General features: G+C 41.0%; 1 pseudogene across 1 annotated transcript in view; it reads left to right on the top strand.

Annotated features, from left to right (window-relative positions):
• Positions 1 to 10,473: 10,473 nt before the first annotated feature.
• Positions 10,474 to 18,196, top strand: part of LOC311138344 (protein SHQ1 homolog) — a 55,772-nt pseudogene continuing 48,049 nt past the window's right edge. Inside the window, exons 1-2 of the transcript in view lie at positions 10,474 to 10,616; positions 10,829 to 10,934. The product of the transcript in view is annotated as a protein SHQ1 homolog (transcript). The remainder of the gene's footprint in view (positions 10,617 to 10,828; positions 10,935 to 18,196) is intronic.

Genomic DNA, 18,196 nt, shown 5'->3' on the forward strand with positions numbered 1-18,196 from the left:
TTTTTTCAAGATGAGTGATGAGAAGAGAATCGTCCAGCCCACTACACCCCAATATGCCATGTCTTGAAATATGCAGACAGACAGATTCAAAGTAAGTTTACATCGTAATACTTCTGACAGCCAACTTTCTAGCTCCGCCCATAACTTTTGGACTTTATAGCATTCACAGAAAGCATGGATTATTGAGTCATTATTAGTTTTATACTTATGGCATGACTCTGCCATAAACTCTGTAACTGTTTTAAAGTCAACTTTGGCCTCATGGTGAAATCCCTGAGTGGTTTCCTTCCTCTCCGGCATTTGAGTTAGGAAGGATGCCTGTATCTTTGTAGTGACTGGGTGTATTGATACACCATCCAAAGTGTAATTAATAACTTCACCATGCTCAAAGGGATATTCAATGTCTGTTTTTTTTATTATACTTTTTAAAAGTCTACCAATAGGTGCCATTCTTTGCGAGGCATTGGAAAACCTCCCTGGTCTTTGTGGTTGAATCTCTGTTTGAAATTCACTGCTGGACTGAGGGACCTTACAGATAATTATATGTAGGTAAATATAGGTAGTGTGATGACGTAGGCATTCAAAAATCATGTTAAACACTATTATAGCACACAGAGTGAGTCCATGCAAGTTATGTGACTTGTTAAGCAAATATTTACCCCTGAACTTATTTAGGCTTGCCATAACAAAGGGGTTGAATACTTATTGACTCAAGACATTTCAGCTTTTCATTTTTTATTAATTTGTAAACATTTCTCTAAACGTATTGTGTGCAGGCTGTCATGTAAAAATCTTCCCAGCGTTTAGTAGTTCCCAATCGTTCTGATTGTGACGTCATGTTGTAAAATTTCTCACAGCGTTAAAATGTTCCCAATTCAATAAATGCACATGCGTTTCTTTATGTGGATGGCTGAGCTCGTGCGATGTTTCTCTCACACCCTCTCTTAGCGCCCAAGTCTTTGCAATCGCAAAAATCTCACATCAACCCTCAGCACTTCGACGCGCGAGTCCGGGTGTTTATATGCTGACCTCAAGCCTCAACAACCTTCTGATTGGTCAGTGTCAATACTCCTGGCCGTCATTGATTGGCAGATCTGTGAAGCAAATGCACCTGCCCACAGAACCGTTTTTCGAGGTCGAGGGAGGGTGTGAGAGAAACATCCGCACGAGCTCAGCCATCCACATAAAGAGATGCGCGTGCAATTATTGAACTGGGAACATTTTCACGCTGGGAGAAATTTTACAACATGACGTCACAATCAGAACGATTGGGAACTATTTCACGCTGGGAAGATTTTTACATGACACAGGCCATTGACACAACATCTCAATTTAATCCATTTTAAATTCAGGCTGTAACACAACAAAATGTGGAAAAAGTCAAGGGGTGTGAATACTTTCTGAAGGCACTGTAGCATTAAATGTGGAGTGGAGCTTAATAGTTAAGTGTTGACATCACATGCCCCACTTGCCTAAACATCAGGGTGTTACCCCATGGCTGGCTATTCATTCTGAAAGAAAACTGCCTAAAAAAGACGCAAGAGTCTCTACAAGCCCGAATGTTGAATAAAATGATATTTACACTTACTTTACCTGTTGTGTTTTGACGGTAGGAGGTGGAGATAGGGTACTCACAGGGAAGTGTTGTTTTCCCAACTTTTTGTGGTGCGACTTTTTGCGACACCTGTCTATTTCCAATCTCCTGACACATTGCACGTGAAGCACAATATTTAAACAATAGCCAAATGTAACCAAACGTAGTCGACCGAAGCGCGTTTCCTCTCAATCAGCTGAATTTTTTAAAATGTATTTGGCATCTGATTGTGTGGGACAATGTTCGGTCTGTGATTGGGTTAGGCTCCGCCATATTGTGCAAGTGTTTGTCACATGGGAATTGTCAGTACTGAAAATAGTAAAACAAACCGATATACAGACCAGCGTACTGAAGGTCGGGTTGATAACGCTAAATGTTAGAGAAGAGAGTGTAAGTATTTCACTCTCGGATTATAGAAGAGACTAGTGCCCCGCATTCCTTGAAAATTATTCGTCAATCATCATTTATTCGAAAAACACTGTTTCTATCATCATTTGTCACAATAAAGAAAGTTAGACAAAAGAAATCCACCCTTTCGACCCGAACAGTTTCCACTAGTAACTATAGCCAGAAAGTCAAAATTGTCTATGTCCTACAAATTCATGAAAACAAAAATGTGCTTTTTGGTTTTAATTTAAGGTTAGGCATAAGGTTAGCAGTGGGGTTAGGGTAGGTTTAAAATCACATTTTAAGAAGAGAAATGGAAGAAATAGGCAGGGGTTATGACTTTGTTGCTGTGGTAACTAGTGCCGACCCTGATGAACAGATACAAATGTTGTCGATCTTTAGAAAATGTATCCTATATTTCTCCTATATCTGCCGTTTCCATTACACATTGCTGGGTCAATTGAAACCTGCCAACTGACTGGACTTGTATTGAGTTTTTCAAAATTATAATTAAAATCTACCAACACCAGACAAACGTATTGTGCATTGATCTTGGGGAGCATATGTTTTTATGTGAATGAAATTAATACGGGATTTGTGGAGCACATGCCATGTTTGTTTTAGATAATGAGACACGTAGCTTTGAAATGTAAAGGTACACTATGCAGAAATCTCCTGGTTGCTAAAATTCTAAAAGTATAGTGTAGCATCTAAACCACTGTGAAATATATTTTCTATAACCAAAAATATTGTATTTTCAGCTGTTTGAAGCTGGTGTACAAAACCAAAAGTCAAAGACTCAAAAACTAAACTTAAGAAAGGGAAGCATATAATTACCGCACATAGAACAGATCTACCGCCTCTTAGACTTGCTTTCAATGAGAATGACAGATCTATAACTCAAATTTCTATGTGAATTTGGTCGGGTCATTGAAGATGAATGGTTCAAGCCCAGATTTAGCTGCACCCTCTCAATGCTACATTGGTGGCAGCTGTTGAATAATCCAATTGACCTCACTAACTGTAAGTCGCTCTGGATAAGAGCGTCTGCTAAATGACAAAAATTTTAAATGTAAAATGTAAATTCCAAATGTTCCCTTTTACTGAGGTCACTGCAAATCTAAATATTTTTCCAACTGTAAAAAAAAAAAAAGCACCACAGTTTAGCACAACTGCATTCCCAGGTTCTTTCACATGACCTCCGATTCAGCAGTTGTCACTTGTGAGACAGAAAAAAACATTTTATATTCTGTAGATCTTCCTAGTGCTATTAAATGTAGCATGTTATGGTAACCCGTATGGGTGGAGCTATTCAGCTCAGTGGTTCGCGCACAAATTTGCCATGATTATTTCTAATTTGGCAGAAATACAAACCGAATGTCGCGTTGATAAGGCTTCCCTGTTGATATTTTGTATCAGATTACCTCCTACATAGGGACAAAATCGGCAGGCAACAGGTAAAGTAAGGGTACGTTCATAAATTCACTCTGGCCATCTACTCCGCTTTCAGAGCACTCTCGTCTGAGTGTGCCAGAGCACAGAATAACTGATGAATTTACGAACACTCAACACCCGTTGAATATAGCCGTGTCGGTAAACGTAGGCAAAAAAGCGGTATTCAATTGTTGCCAGCAGCACAGTTACAGTCACCAACGCTCTAGATAACATGAAAAGAGCCTAACCAGCTCTGCAAGGGCGAGTAAAATGGTCAGACTGACATGTTCTCTCATTTGTGTCTGGAAGTAGCTAGCAAGCTAGCCAACATTTATTTTTTTTTAACCTTTATTTAACCAGGTAAGCCAGTTGAGAACAAGTTCTCATTTACAACTGCGACCTGGCCTGGGTGCTTGACTGCCGTTGTGAGGTCAGAATGCTCGGACAATCTGACAATGCTATGAATTTGCGAACGCCCAGAGCGCACTCTGGCACTCCAGATTGAATTTACGAACACACCCTAAATTGAAATGAAGTTTGTTCGACATTCTGACTTGTACTAATGGGACTGTTCCGGAATGCTGAGCCTACATGTTAAGTAGAGACGAGAGTGTAGTATTTCGCTCTCGGATTCTAACATAGGCTAAATTTCTAATGAGACTCATTAAAAAAAGAACACGAAATTACCTTCAGTGACTGAATTGTTAATTGTTAATGCATGTAAACAGCCTACATCGCTATCTTTTGATTACTGTTAAAAGCTACAGGCTTTCAATTGATCTGGACAGACATTAAATTGGCTAGCTAAACTTAGCAAAAAAAGGAAACCCTGTCTTTCAAAGATAATTCTTAAAAATCCAAATAACTTCACAGATCTTCATTGTAAAGGGTTTAAACACTGTTTCCCATGCTTGTTCAATGAACCATGAACAATTAATGAACATGCACCTGTGGAATGGTCGTTAAGACACTAACAGCTTACAGACGGTAGGCAATTAAGGTCACAGTTAAGAAAACTTAGGACACTAAAGATGCCTTTCTACTGACTGAAAAACACCAAAAGAAAGATGCCCAGGGTCCCTGCTCATCTGTGTGAATGTGCATTAGGCATGCTGCAAGGAGGCATGAGGACTGCAGATGTGGCCAGGGAAATAAATTGCAATGTCCGTACTGTGAGACGCCTAAGACAGCGCTACAGGGAGACAGAACGGACAGCTGATCGTCCTCGCAGTGGCAGACCACGTGTAACAACACCTGCACAGGATCGGTACCTCCGAACATCACACCTGCGGGACAGGTACAGGATGGCAACAACACCTGCTGAGTTACACCAGGAACGCACAATCCCTCCATCAGTGCTCAGACTGTCCGCAATAGGCTGAGAGAGGCTGGACTGAGGGCTTGTAGGCCTGTTGTAAGCCAGGTCCTCACCAGACATCACCGGCAACAACGTCGCCTATGGGCACAAACCCACCGTCGCTGGACCTGACAGGACTGGCAAAAAGTGCTCTTCACTGACGAGTCGCGGTTTTGTCTCACCAGGGGTGATGGTCGGAATTCGCGTTTATTGTCGAAGGAATGAGCGTTACACCGAGTCCTGCACTCTGGAGAGGGATCGACTTGGAGGTGGAGGGTCCGTCATGGTCTGGGGCGGTGTGTCACAGCATCATCGGACTGAGCTTGTTGTCATTGCAGGCAATCTCAACGCTGTGCGTTACAGGGAAGACATCCTCCTCCCTCATGTGGTACCCTTCCTGCAGGCTCATCCTGACATGACCCTCCAGCATGACAATGCCACCAGCCATACTGCTCGTTCTATGCATGATTTACTGCAAGACAGGAATGTCAGTGTTCTGCCATGGCCAGCGAAGAGCCCGTATCTCAATCCCATTGAGCACATCTGGGACCTGTTGGATCGGAGGGTGAGGGCTAGGGCCGTTCCCCCCAGAAATGTCTGGGAACTTGCAGGTGCCTTGGTGGAAGAGTGGGGTTACATCTCACAGCAAGAACTGGCAAATCTGGTGCAGTCCATGAGGAGGAGATGCACTGCAGTACTTAATGCAGCTGGTGGCCACACCAGATACTGACTGTTACTTTTGATTTTGACCCCCCCTTTGTTCAGGGACACATTATTCGATTTATGTTAGTCATATGTGTGTGGAACTTGTTCAGTTTATGTCTCAGTTGTTGAATCTTGTTATGTTCATACAAATATTTACACATGTTAAGTTTGCTGAACATTTTTTTTTTAGTTACAGTGAGGGAAACAATTATTTGATTCCCTGCTGATTTTGTACGTTTGCCCACTGACAAAGAAATTATCAGTCTATAATTTAATGGTAGGTTTATTTGAACGGTGAGAGACAGAATAACAACAACAAAATCCTGAAAAACGCATGTCAAAAATGTTTAAAATGGATTTACATTTTAATGAGGGAAATAAGTATTTGACCCCCTTTCAGTCAGAAAGATTTCTGGCTCCCAGGTGTCTTTTATACAGGTAACGAGCTGAGATTAGGAGCACACTCTTAAAGGGAGTGCTCCTAATCTCAGCTTCTTACCTGTATAAAAGACACCTGTCCACAGAAGCAATGAATCAATCAGATTCCAAACTCTCCACCATGGCCAAGACCAAAGAGCTCTCCAAGGATGTCAGGGACAAGATTGTAGACCTACACAAGGCTGGAATGGGCTACAAGACCATCGCCAAGCAGCTTGGTGAGAAGGTGACAACAGTTGGTGCGATTATTCGCAAATGGAAGAAACACAAAATAACTGTCAAACTCCCTCGGCCTGGGGCTCCATGGAAGATCTCACCTCGTGGAGTTGCAATGATCATGAGAACGGTGAGGAATCAGCCCAGAACTACACAGGAGGATCTTGTCAATGATCTCAAGGCAGCTGGGACCATAGTCACCAAGAAAACAACTGGTAACACACTACGCCGTGAAGGACTGAAATCCTGCAGCGCCCGCAAGGTCCCCCTGCTCAAGAAAGCACATATAAGGGGACAGGACAACTTCACCGCATCAAAGGGACGATGGACAGGGCCATGTACCGTCAAATCTTGGGTGAGAACCTCCTTCCCTCAGCCAGGGCATTGAAAATGGGTCGTGGATGGGTATTCCAGCATGACAATGACCCAAAACACACGGCCAAGGCAACAAAGGAGTGGCTCAAGAAGAAGCACATTAAGGTCCTGGAGTGGCATAGCCAGTCTCCAGACCTTAATCCCATAGAAAATCTGTGGAGAGGGCTGAAGGTTCGAGTTGCCAAACGTCAGCCTCGAAACCTTAATGACATGGAGAAGATCTGCAAGAGGAGTGGGACAAATCCCTCCTGAGATGTGTGCAAACCTGATGGCCAACTACAAGAAACGTCTGACCTCTGTGATTGCCAACAAGGGTTTTGCCACCAAGTACTAAGTCAAGTTTTGCAGAGGGGTCAAATACTTATTTCCCTCATTAAAATGCAAATCAATTTATAACATTTTTGACATGCGTTTTTCTGGATTTTTATTGTTGTTATTCTGTCTCTCACTGTTCAAATAAACCTACCATTAAAATTATAGACTGATCATGTCTTTGTCAGTGGGCAAACATACAAAATCAGCAGGGGATCAAATACTTTTTTCCCTCACTGTAGCTACTCTAGCTACTAACGTTAGCTATCATCAGCTTGAATAAACATAACGTTAGGCTAGGTAGCTAGCTTACTCAGCCACAAATATACTTGTAATCTTACCACTACACAATTTAAATCAGTCTTTGGCCATTCATTTGAAATATTTAGCAGGGTGCTACTGTAACCGTTCAACGTGATCTTTGTAATGTTAGGTAAGTTCACTTTACAGTATTCAGACCCCTTGACTTTTTCCACATTTTGTTAGGTTACAGCCTTTTTCTAAAATTGATTAAGTTGTTTTTTCCCCCATCATCAATCTACACACAATACCCCAAAATGACAAAGCAAAAACAGGTTTAGAAATCTTAGCTAATTTATTTTGAAAACCCCCGCAAATATCGCATTTACATAAATAGTCAGACCCTTTACTCAGTTCTTTGAGGAAGCACCTTTGGCAGCGATTACAGCCTCAAGTCTTCTTGGGTATGATGCTACAAATTTGGCACACCTGTATTTGGGGAGTTTCTCAGATTCTTGTCTGCAAATCCTCTCAAGCTCTGTCAGGTTGGATGGGGAGCGTTGCTGCACAGCTCTTTTCAGGTCTCTTCAGAGATGTTCGATCGGGTTCAAGTCCGAGCACTGGCTGGGCCACTCAAGGACATTCAGAGACTTGTCCTGAAGCCACTCCTGCGTTGTCTTGGCTGTGTGCTTAGGGTCGTTGTCTTGTTGGAAGGTGAACCTTCGCCCCAGTCTGAGGTCCTGAGCGCTCTGGAGCAGGTTTTCATCACTCTGTGCTTTGCTCCGTTCATCTTTGCCTCGATCCTGACTAGTCTCCCAGTCCCTGCCGCTGAAAAACATCCCCACAGCATGATGCTGCCACCACCATGCTTCACCGTAGGGATGTTGCCAGGTTTCCTCCAGACGTGACGCTTGGCATTCAGGCCAAAGAGTTCAATCTTCGTTTCATCAGATCAGAGAATCTTGTTTCTCATGGTCTGAGAGTCGTTACGTGCCTTTTGGCAAACTCCAAGCGGTAGTCATATGCCTTTTACTGAGGAGAGGCTTCCGTCCAGCCACTCTACCATAAACACCTGATTGGTGGAGTGCTGCAGAGATGGTTGTCTGGAAGGTTCTCCAATCTCCACAGAGGAACTCTAGAGCTCTGTCAGAGTTACCATCAGGTTCTTGGTCAACTCCCTGACCAAGGCCCTTCTCCCCCGACTGCTCAGTTTGGCCAGGCCAGGCGGCCAGCTCTAGGAAGAGTCTTGGTGGTTCCAAACTACTTCCATTTAAGAATGATGGAGTCCACAGTGTTCTTGGGGACCTTCAATGCTGCAGAATTTGTTTGGTACCTTCCCCAGATCTGTGCCTCGACACAATCCTGTCTCGGAGCTCTATGTATTAGGCTATGGTTAAACCCAGCACTCAGAGAAACAAAACACGACTAAGGGAGTGGAAGAAACAAAAATTAATTTAATAAAAGTTCAATTTGTCTTAGTCCAAAAACAACTGAAGAAAAGGAACAGAGTGGGCTAGTCGGCTCCGGAGGAAGGAGAGGCTGAGGCAGGCAGGCAGGCAGGCAGGCAGGCAGGCAGGCAGGCAGGCAGGCAGGAAGGCAGGCAGGCAGATTGGGAGGTATGTCTGAACGCTCTAGTAAGAACAACGATCTGGCGCCGGTGGAGAGCCATGCCCAGGAATTAGTAGTGCAGGTTGATGAGAGAATAGGATGCAGCTGCGTAGGCAGGAATCACTGGAAACAACCCGCAGCTGCAGAGGAGAGGCAGATCCTGAGCACGCCCCCCGATCCACTCCAGACACACACCGGCAGACGCACCAACATAATGGGGACAAACACACATACAGATACAACAGACAAAGAGGGGACAAAACAAGGAGGAAGGGAAACAGAAAAGGGAGAGACAAGCTGCCCACATAACACTATGGACAATTCCTTCAACCTCTTGGCTTGGTTTTTGCTCTGACATGCACTGTCAATTGTGGGACCTTATATAGACAGGTGTGTGCCTTTCCAAATAATGTCCAATCAATTGAATTTACCACAGGTGGACTCCAATCAAGTTGTAGAAACATCTCATAGATGATCAATGGAAACAGGATGCACCTGAGCTCAATTTCGAGTCTCATAGCAAAGGGTCTGAATACTTAAGTAAATAAGGTATTTTGGTTGTTAAATGTTTTATACATTTGCAAAAATGTCTAAAAAACAGTTTTTGCTTTGTCATTATGGGGTATTGTGTGTAGATTGATGAGGGGGGAAAAACAATTTAATCCGTTTTTCGAATAGGGCTGTAACCTAACAAAATGTGGAAAAAGTCAAGGGGTCTGAATACATTCTGAAGGCACATTTTTTGGTACCTTCCCCAGATCTGTGCCTCGACACAATCCTGTCTCGGAGCTCTATGGACAATTCCTTCAACCTCATGGCTTGGTTTTTGGTCATTGTAGGCAACTGATGGGGTCAGTGGCACGTGGAGGTAATCACGTGGAGGGTAAACAACACATCACACTCTGCTACAAAACCAACCACAAGGTGGAGTTGTTTGCCACTTTTCAAACGTGGTCTTCTGGATTCATAGGCGTGCAGCGCAGGTTTTGTTCCAGCCCAGTAGTGACTGTTAAAGAGGACCCGGCAGCCTATTTAGGAGGCTCTGGAGCAGCAGTTTAGTCAGTAGATCAGGTGCAAAAGTAGGTATGATAGTGCAGGTGATGACTGGAGCCAAAGATTATTTACAAAATATACAGATGATGATGATGATTGCAAAATAATATTCTTAGCTATTAGCCAAAATAACTAGAGTAAAAAAGGCATAACAAAAACCAGATGTGAATTGGGCTGCCTGTGTAAAAGCAGCCAGTGTCAATAGAATACAAAATAGCTAGTAACTCGTATGTTACTTTGACAAGCAGCTGTCAGTCTCCAAGACCTAGAATGAGGAGCACGGGCATCCTAAAAATACCTGCCTTAACCTGGCATAAACCATTCACACCTTAGCAATAGCACTAATGCACATTTCACATAATGGTCAATACTTAACACACTACACAATAGGCTATGACACAAACATGAACATTTCCAGTAAACAATGACAACACCCATTAAGAGGGAGAACCAAATACAGAGAGGTGTGCAAGCTGTGGCTTAAGCAGTGAACATTTGTAAATAAATTAAAAGGATAACCAGTCCCTGGCGTGTGTTACTGGTTGCTGGTGCAAAAGTATTGACACTTTGACAGTCCCCAATTCCAGGATAAAATAAGAAATAAGTGGCCACAGGAGAAGAGTAGTATGATGTGAAGCAGTGCTAAGCATTGTGAAATGTGTATAATATCTTGTGTGCTAATCAAACTCCCCCACTATTTCTACAGCTCTCGCAGACTTCTGTAGATCCATGTTCCTGCTGTGTTCTGCTCATCATGATAACTCCAGCGTTTGAGTTGAGCCAGGACCCATTTTTCCTGATCCTGACCGTCCATGTGCCCTGCAGTAGAACATCAGAGTTCGATCTCTACATTGATGGAGATAATTTCAAATTCTACGCCAAGCCTTTCTTTCTCAGATGAGTGACTGACCATCAGTTAAAGTTATGTGCTGCCGGTATTGAAGTCACTTAATTCAAGGATTCTTAAAAAAAGTATTCGGTCCACTGTATATAGTAATTAAATGAACACAGTTGCACCATGATATGCTGTAATTGTGTCAAAATGCTGATAGGCTACCTTCATGTTTAGTTCTAATATCAGATTTCTAACATTTTAATCTCTTATCAAGACTGACCTTACCTGGAAAAATAGTGGAGGATGGGAGGGAAAAAGCCTCCTTTGACATTGATAAAGGTAATGTTAAAAAATATATATATGTTTTGTTCATGGACAGGGTTGCAAAATTCCAGTAACTTTCCCAAAAGCCATAAAAAAAAAAAATCATAAGCCATGAAAAAACTGTTTAGAATTACAGGAATTTAGCTTTAAAATTGCAACATTTTCTCTCAGAATTGAGGCAAAATGTTTAGAAAAGCATGAAATTAGCTTAGGGATTCTTGAAAGTCAGGACAGATTTTTATAGTTTCATTTCTTTTTCTTTTTTTTGCATTATTGGAGCTTAAAATTTACATTTAGGTGAATTTTACAGGATTTTCTAAATACTTTCAATATTATTCATTTCCATGTCGGCTCTATGCCTGGAAATGCCCTTGTCCGGAGCAAAGGATCCCAATTTCAAACTCTCCATAAAATTAATATTAACTAAAAAAGTACATTATGTAGTTTCTTGCAATAGCCCTCTGTGACTTTAAATAATATTTATCTCAAAACTTTGATTCCTAAAAGATGTGTCCGGAGTTTTGGTTTAATCCGTCAGATTTGTTTAATCAGGAATGAGCAGGGTCATCTATACCATAAGGACCCCTTATTCATGTCCTCATTACATGTAGTGCAACGACCACTCATGGTCTGTAAAGTTCTCTACTTTTGATTTAAACAAACAATACTGGAATCACCATGGTCACAACCATAAACTGTCAAATCCATCTGCCTGATAGATTAAAATAGAATACGAATTTTGGTTGAAATATGTTACATTTAATTAGATTTTAGAGTCATAAAGCAACTGAGGAAAAAGGCTACTGTGTATACCACTTGGATGAAGAAGAAAAATACAGTTTTTATTGGGTATTTTCAAATTAATAATTTTCCATATTTTACAAATGTTTGTATTTAACTTTTATTTTTAGAGGCAAAAATGTCACTTATGGCTAACACCCTTAAGATGTTTATTTTTGGGGGGTCAATATTCAGATAATTTTTTTGATAATCACTGTTCTGCAACATATGCTTAAACAATTGAAGTATTTGCAGTGCTAGACCTAAGTTTGCTTTATAAATGTTGTTTTATGTTCTAAATGTAGAAAAACATGCCAAAATGTTAACGGAATTAGCTCTGTAGCATTTAATAGTGCTATAGCCTAAAACAAAACATAAATACATTTTGAGATTTGTATCACATATTTTGTAAAATCTGTTAGAATTAAACAATCAAGGCCTTTAAACACTTGTTGGACAATAATTGTAAAAATGAAATGCCTTCTATTGTGTCTGACGGAGTTTACATAAATACATTTAACCAATTGGGAGGTTGATCCTTTACAATTTTAATTTTAGTCATTTAGCAGACGCTCTTATCCAGAGCGACTTACAGTAGTGAGTGTATATATTTTTGCACTGGTTCCCCGTAGGAATTGAACCCACAACCCTGGCATTGCAAACGCCATGCTCTACCAACTGAGCTACACAGGACCATTTATTACATGGTGTAATAGCTGATTCTTTGATATTTTGGTCTATCAAATTATATATATTTTTTTAAATAAAGAAAAAATAAATAATGTAAAAAATATAAAACTAATATATATATATATATATATATATATATATATATATATATATATAATTAATATTAAGACAAATATTTTTTTTATTTTTTTTATTTGAGATTGTCCCATCTTTCAAGAATCCCTGAACTCTAAAACAGCAACATTTTCTCTCAGCCTCATGGCAAAATTTGTAGAATAGCATGAAATTAATAATTAAACTGCTAATTTTTCTCTCTGCCCCATGGCAACTCTAACACTTTAAATCTGCAAAAATGACAAATTAATTAGTGTGTGATGGTGATTTCAGATCAAAAAGTAAACATTGCCCCCCTAATCTGTTAGTGGGGTGGTAGATGCCCACTCAGGTGCCTACATACACCAGAGACACATACACTTACCGGACAGTTTATTAGGTACACCACCCCGTTCACAAAAATTGATTGCTCCTACAGACAGTGAGTCATGTGGCTTGCTTTATAAAGCAGGCAGACAGGCATAGATGCATTCAGTTACTGTTCGATTAAACGTTAGAATGGCCAAAACGAGTGACCTAAGCGACTTTGCGCGTGGTATGATCGTTGGTGCCAGGCATGACGGATCCAGTATCTCAGAAACGGCCGCCCTCCTGGGCTTTTCACACACAACAGTGTCTAGAGTTTAACGAGAATGGTGCGACAAACCAGTCCTGTGGGTGAAAACAGCTCGTTGATGAGAGAGGTTGAAGGAGAATGGCAAGATTCGTGCAAGCTAGCAGGTGGGCCACAAATGGACAAATAACGGCGCAGTACAACAGTGGTGTGCAGAACGGCATCTTGGAATGCATAAATCATCGATCCTTGTCACGGATTTGCTATTGCAGCAGACCACCACACCGGGTTTTACTCCTATCAGCTAAAAACAAGAAGAAGTGGCTCCAGTGGGCACGCGATCACCAACACTGGACAATTGAAGAGTGGAAAAACATTGCCTGGACCGACAAATCCAAGTTCCTGTTGATTTGGTGTAAGCAGCATGAGTCCATGGACCCATCCTGCCTGCTGTTTATGGTACAGGCTTGTGGCAGTGGTGTGGGGAATGTTTTCCTGGCACACGTTAGGTCCCTTGATACCAATTGAGCAACAATTGAATGCCACAGCATATCAATTTACATTGACATTTTAGTAATTTAGCAGACGCTCTTATCCAGAGTGACTTATAGGAGCAATTAGGGTTAACTGCCTTGCTCAAGGGAACATTAAACAATTTTTCAGCTAGTCTGCTCTGGGATTCAAACCAGCGACCTTTTGGTTACTGGCCCAATGCTCTTAACCGCTAGGCAGCTAGGCTACATTGTTGGTAACCAAAGCCAATAGAGCATCTTTGCGATGTGATGGAATGGGCTGTTCAAAGCATTAGTGTACCGCCGTCCAATCCGCAGCAACTGCGTGATGCCAACATCCCTGTGGAACATTTCCGTCACCTTGTAGAATCCATGCCCCGAAGGATTCAGGCTGTTCTGGAGGCAAAGGGGGGTCCGACCTGGTACTAGATGGGTGTACCTAATAAACTGGCTGGTGAGTGTACATGCCTTCAGAAAGTATTCACGCCCCTTGACTTTTTCCATTTTGTTGTGTTACAGCCTTAATTTCAAAATGGATTAAATTAAGATTTTATGTCAGTGGCCTACACACAATACCCCATAAAGTCAAAGTGGAATTATGTTTTTCGAAATACACACACACACAGAGAGAGAAGTCAGCTCAGACAGATCCAGCTCAGAGAGGCCCAATTTATGAGCTCCATCAGCAGCAGATTTTAATTTAGAATGGAAAATGAATGTGTTTATTTCAACAAATGTTAGTGCATCAAATCGTATCGCACCGAATCGTTTCAAACTAAAACGTGTCGTTCCTGTATCTTATCGGAGCCCATGTATCTAGCTAGATACATATAGAACATTCTTGCAAGGGAAATCTGCACATCCCTAAATTCTACACATATAGCCATGGGGCACAGAGAAAATGTTAATGTTTAAAAGCTAGTTTCCTGCAATTCTACACATTTTGTCATGGGGCTGAGATAAAAAATAGGCAGTTTTAAAGCTAATTTCCTGCAATGTTACACATTTTGCCATCGCTTAAGCTGTGATCTTATGGAATCTGAGTGACTAAAACATTATAACAAAATCAATGGGAGCCCCATGTCATGACATTTCTCGAATTTTAGATTCTCCCTAACTGTCTAGTTTTTATTTTGGTGATTGTTAGTTCTCAAAGATGATCTTATAAAAATATATAGCTCCATTATCTTTTCTACATACTTTATATTTCTAAGTTTACACTGAAAACGTTTGACCATGCCGAGAATTGTGTATGTACATATACAGTGCTATGAAAAAGTATTTGCCCCCTTTCTAATTTTCTCTACTTTTGCATATTTGTGATACTGAATGTTATCAGATCTTCAACCAAAACCTAATATTAGATAAAGGGAACATAAGTGAACAAATAACACAAGAATTACATATTTATTTCATAAACACAGTTATGCAACACCCAATTCCCCTGTGTGAAAAATAATTGCCCCCTTACACTCAATAACTGGTTAGCTGCAATGACTGCAACCAAACGCTTCCTGTAGTTGTTGATCAGTCTCTCACGTCGCTGTGGAGGAATTTTGGCCCACTCTTCCATGCAGTACTGCTTTAACTCAGTGACGTGTGGGTTTTCAAGCATGAACTGCTCGTTTCAAGTCCTGCCACAACATCTCAATTTGGATTAGGTCTGGACTTTGACCAGGCCATTCCAAAACTTCCAATTTGTTGCTTTTTAGCAATTGTCATGTAGACTTGATTGTGTGTTTTGGATCATTGTCTTGCTGCATGACCCAGCTGCACTTCAGCTTCAGCTCACAGACAGATGGTCTGACATTCTCCTGTAGAATTCTCTGATACAGAGCAGAATTCATGGTTCCTTCTATTAAGGCAAGTCGTCCAGGTCCTGAGGCAGCAAAGCATCCCTAAACCATCACACCACCACCACCATGCTTAACCTTTGGTATGATGTTCTTACTGTGGAATGCAGAGTTTGGTTTTCGCCAGGCATTACTGGAACCATGTCATCCAAAAAGTTATACTTTTGAATCATCTGTCCATAGAACGTTCTTCCAAGAGTCTTGATGATCATCCAGGTGCTTTTTGGCAAACTTGAGTCAATTTTTTGGACGAGATGGGTCCCATTATGCCTGGTGAAAACCAAACACTGCATTCCACAGTAAGAACATCATACCAAAGGTCAAGCATGGTGGTGGTGGTGTGATGGTTTGGGGATGCTTTGCTGCCTCAGGAGATCTTCAGTTTCTTGGCAATTTCTCGCATGGAATATCCTTCATTTCTCAGAACAAGAATAGACTGACGAGTTTCAGAAGAAAGTTATTTGTTTCTGGCCATTTTGAGCCTGTAATCGAACCCACAATTGCTTATGCTCCAGATACTCAACTAGTCTCAAGAAGGCCAGTTTTATTGCTTCTTTAATCAGCACAACAGTTTTCAGCTGTGCTTACATAATTGCAAAAGGGTTTTCTAATGATCAATTAGCCTTTTAAAATGATAAACTTGGATTAGCAAACACAACGTGCCATTGGAACACAGAACTGATGGTTGCTGATAATGGGCCTCTGTATGCCTATGTAGATATTCCATTAAAAATCAGCAGTTTCCAGCTACAATAGCCATTTACAACATTAACAATGTCTACACTGTATTTCTGATCAATTTGATGTTATTTTAATGGACCAAAAAAATGCTTTTCTTTCGAAAGCAAGGACATTTCTAAGTGACCCCAAACTTTTGAACGGTAGTGTGTATATATATATACAGCTGTGGAAAAAATTAAGAGACAGAACAGAACAGAACAAAATTAAGAGACCACTGAACATTTTTCTTAAATCAGCATCTCTACATGTATGACAGCCATTCCATTCCAGTGTCTGTTGAATTCCAACACAGGCACACCTCATTCTACTGAATTAGGTACTGATTAGGTGATCACATGAACCAAATCTTATTTAATGAGGAAAAGTATAAAAACCCCTGCTGTGGTCATCACTATCCTCTTGCAATAGGACCAGCTGGATGGCAAAAACAGTGCTAATAGTACCTCAAAAGTAATATTAATCAAAAAATAACTATTGACCATGCCAAAAGAGTTGAAAAGGAAAGTTTTTAGTGAGAAAAAGAAGGGTTAAATTCTGGCTTTACTGGCAGAGGGATACAGTGAGCGTCAGGTTGCTTCCATCCTTAAAATTTCAAAGATGGCGGTTCATAAGAACAAGGTCAAGCAGCAGACATTGGGGACAACAAAGCTACAGACCGGCAGAGGGCGAAAACGACTCTCTACTGACCGGGATGACCGCCAACTCATTCGAATGTCACTCAACAACCGTAGGTGGTTAGATGGAGACCTGGAGAGGCCTACAAGCCACAGTGTCTCGCACCCACTGTGAAATTTGGTGGAGGATCTGTGATGATCTGTAGGTGCTTCAGCAAGGCTGGAATCGGGCAGATTTGTCTTTGTGAAGACGCATGAATCAAGCCACGTACAAGGTTGTCCTGGAAGAAAACTTGCTTCCTTTTGCTCAGACATTGTTCCCCAACTCTGAGGATTGGTTTTTCCAGCAGGACAATGCGCCATGCCACACAGCCAGGTCAATCAAGGTGTGGATGGAGGACCACCAGATCAAGACCCTGTCATGGCCAGCCCAATCTCCAGACCTGAACCCCATTGAAAACTTCTGGAATGTAATCAAGAGGAAGATGGATGGTCACAAGCCATCAAACAAAGCTAAGCTGCTTGAATTTTTGTGCCAGGAGTGGCATAAAGTCACCCAACATCAATGTGAAAGACTGGTGGAGAGCATGCCAAGACGCATGAAAGCTGTAATTGAAAATCCGGGTTATTCCACCAAATATTGATATCTGAACTCTTCATAAGTTAAAACATTAGTATTGTGTTGTTTAAAATGAACATGAACTTATTTTCTTTGCATTACTCGAGGTCTGACAACACTGCATCTTTTTTGTTATTTGACCAGTTGTAATTTTCTGCAAATAAATGCTCTAAATGACAATATTTTTATTTGGAATTTGTTATTTTTACCCAAACATATACCTATAAATAGTAAAACCAGAGAAACTGATAATTTTGCAGTGGTGTCTTAATTTTTTCCGCAGCTGTATATATATATATTACATTTTAGTCATTTAGCAGACGCTCTTATCCAGAGCGACTTATAGTTTTAGTGAGTGCATACATTCTTCATACTTTTTTCATACTACAGTGGGGAAAAAAGTATTTAGTCAGCCACCAATTGTGCAAGTTCTCCCACTTAAAAAGATGAGAGAGGCCTGTAATTTTCATCATAGGTACACGTCAACTATGACAGACAAATTGAGAATTCTTTCTCCAGAAAATTACATTGTAGGATTTTTAATGAATTTATTTGCAAATTATGGTGGAAAATAAGTATTTGGTCACCTACAAACAAGCAAGATTTCTGGCTCTCACAGACCTGTAACTTCTTCTTTAAGAGGCTTCTCTGTCCTCCACTCGTTACCTGTATTAATGGCACCTGTTTGAACTTGTTATCAGTATAAAAGACACCTGTCCACAACCTCAAACAGTCTCACTCCAAACTCCACTATGGCCAAGACCAAAGAGCTGTCAAAGGACACCAGAAACAAAATTGTAGACCTGCACCAGGCTGGGAAGACTGAATCTGCAATAGGTAAG

The sequence above is a fragment of the Coregonus lavaretus genome, assembly GCF_964263955.1.
Source record: "Coregonus lavaretus genome assembly, chromosome: 12".
In the NCBI taxonomy this organism is placed as follows: domain Eukaryota; kingdom Metazoa; phylum Chordata; class Actinopteri; order Salmoniformes; family Salmonidae; genus Coregonus; species Coregonus lavaretus.